At 42.3% G+C, this 2,500-nt stretch overlaps 1 long non-coding RNA gene across 2 annotated transcripts in view; it reads right to left on the bottom strand.

Annotated features, from left to right (window-relative positions):
• LOC135100627 (uncharacterized) overlaps positions 1–2,500 on the bottom strand; it is a 3,332-nt gene that overhangs the window by 331 nt on the left and 501 nt on the right. The window contains exons 2-3 of one of the 2 annotated variants that reach the window (XR_010268830.1): positions 1,510–1,783; positions 1–602 (exon numbers count right to left, since the gene is read on the bottom strand). The exon at positions 1–602 is cut by the window's left edge and continues 331 nt beyond it. This is a non-coding gene — a long non-coding RNA (uncharacterized LOC135100627). The remainder of the gene's footprint in view (positions 603–1,509; positions 1,784–2,500) is intronic. The other variant, XR_010268829.1, reaches the window with a different exon arrangement.

Below are 2,500 nucleotides of genomic sequence, written 5' to 3'. Positions count from 1 at the left end.
GTGATGAGAAGGACTCAGAAAGGAGTCCTTCCTCCCTCCTTCACTACAAAATACTAAGTTTAAGGCTTCACTACTAAGTTTAAGGTGCGATTTGTACATAGACGCACCGTCCCTCCCTGCATTCAGGGAGGGTCACTCTACAGGGAAATCCAGGAGCCTCTATGTGCAAATCACACCTTAAACTTAAAAAAAATTGAGTCCTTCCTCCTTCACTACAGGGATATTGAGTCCTTCCTCCTTCACTACAGGGATATTGAGTCCTTCCTCCTTCACTACAGAGATAATCATCTGTATTTGCTTTCTTTTTACACATTTTTTTTTTTTTTACAAATTTCAAGATAATTTAAGACAATATTTAAAGTAATAATTATACAATACTACCTTGTTTGTTTGTCAAGAACATCCTTCACATTTCAAGATGGTGAAGACAAGATAGTATATACAATACTATTTAAACTGAAGACAAACAAATTGCACTGAAGCCAACAAAGCCAAGGCATTGTGGGGAAGACATCAGAGACAAGCTGTGTCTATGGTCCTCCCAGGCAAGGCAGCAGATGATGACAGCTGTCAGGGGAGGCTGGGCTGCTGGGGTGGGCTTCCTGCAAAATTAGGACAAATCTTAGATGCAAGGATACATAGAACAGTTGGTGGTATTTGGTGATGCATGAAGGAGGAGATAAACATGCAGATATAAAAGAGAGAGAAACATGCAGATATAGAAGAGAGAGAGAGAGAGAGAGAGAGAGAGAGAGAGAGAGAGAGAGAGAGAGAGAGAGAGAGAGAGAGAGAGAGAGAGACAGACAGACTTGTACAGTCTGAAGGTACTAGAGGGAAACTGAAGGACAGCTCAAACAATGAGTGGACGGGCATGGTAGGAGCTTTGCAGTCAGGGGAAGCTGACCTCACTGTCTCTGAATTGTCCATCACTGAAGAGAGGCTGAAAGTTGTTACCTACACCCAGCCTATATATATACACAAGTGATGATCAAATAATGATTTAAGGATAGTGAACAAAGCACTCCCTTAACAGATTAACTTGGATCAGCAAAATGTTTACAATATGAAATGTCAAATAATTTGATTGATATATCTATATACCACATTGGCAACCCCATACAGGGTGGCCCAGACAATGCACCATATATTCACACATACAACATTCACAGTTAACCCAAATAATAATGTATTTACATACCAGGCCAAACAATCCCCCACAGGACACCCCAGACAAACCACCACACATTCACACTCTCAGCTCCACTAATAACTTATTTTTCTGTATATATCAGGCTGGCAATCACACACAAGATGGCCCAAACAAGGCACCACACACACATCCTTCACACTCTTAATACCTGTCAGGACCTAGTGGAAAGGGACAGTCTTATGGCCCACCACACCACACTACACCTCAGGAGCCCAGGCACAGCATTCACTTAACAAAAAATCACATTAACACTCACTCCCCACAAAACAAATTAACACAAAATCAGATTAAACACTCACCCCAATGTGATGTTCAGAAGGCAAGTCCTCCTCTTATAGCCATAAACTGTTTGTGGCCACCTATGAGGACCTTGGCAAGATGCTACTAGCCTACACAACCCCAATGGACACAGCTCTGTACTGGTGCATCCTGACTAACATGATAGGTTTGGCTAGCATCCTCTTCTTTGCTGACCAACTCCAGAGGTGCTACATACCCATGGGGGAGAAGCCCGTCAGCATGGGAGTTGCTGGCTGGTACGTGTTGTCAGCTCTCCTACAGCAAAGTGAGGACCTGTTGGGGTGTGGGACTGGTCAGTTCAATGGTGGTAGTGTTTAGTGTTTGGTAAAATGGCTGGTACATGTTATCAGGTCTCCTACAGCAAGGTGAGGACCTGAAAGGGTGAGACTGTTAGTTGAATGCAAGGACTGGTTAGTTGCAGGATAGCAATGTTTAGTGTCCGGTTAGTTAGCTAGTACACCTGTCAAAATATTTTTTGTTACTCTAGGTTCTGAAATTGACTGCAACAAACACTGGCACAGCAGCCGTGATGACTTGTGGAGGTTGGTACGTCTTCCTGTCCCCCCCCTCTCCATTCTTCTCCCTCGTAAACATCCCATAGTATTATCACTTTAGTGTAGTTCATTCTGTAGAGCAAATAATGGTTCATGGAGTGCATTTTCCACATCATACCAGGATCATATATTATACCAGTCACAAATTCCCCAGTAACTAGCAACTTGGCACAGCAGGGTTACCAACTTTGCACCATACTGCATGAGTTATACCAGAAATCATTGTGTGATGTGTCATACTGTAACACACCATAAAGGTGACAACATTTTTTTGATGGGTGTACATGTGTATATGGGTGGGACTGTTAGATGAATACAAGGGTAGTGGTGTTTAATGTTTGGTAAGATGGGAATACAGGAAGACAATCATTAAAGGATAGATTTAAAATTGGTAAACTTCACATGACATCTGATGTATTTCCATAATTGTGTTGAT

Source organism: Scylla paramamosain, chromosome 5 (genome assembly GCF_035594125.1).
Source record: "Scylla paramamosain isolate STU-SP2022 chromosome 5, ASM3559412v1, whole genome shotgun sequence".
NCBI lineage: Eukaryota > Metazoa > Arthropoda > Malacostraca > Decapoda > Portunidae > Scylla > Scylla paramamosain.
The sequence above is the reverse complement of the archived record's forward strand: the minus strand, read 5'-3'. Positions and strand labels throughout refer to the sequence as shown.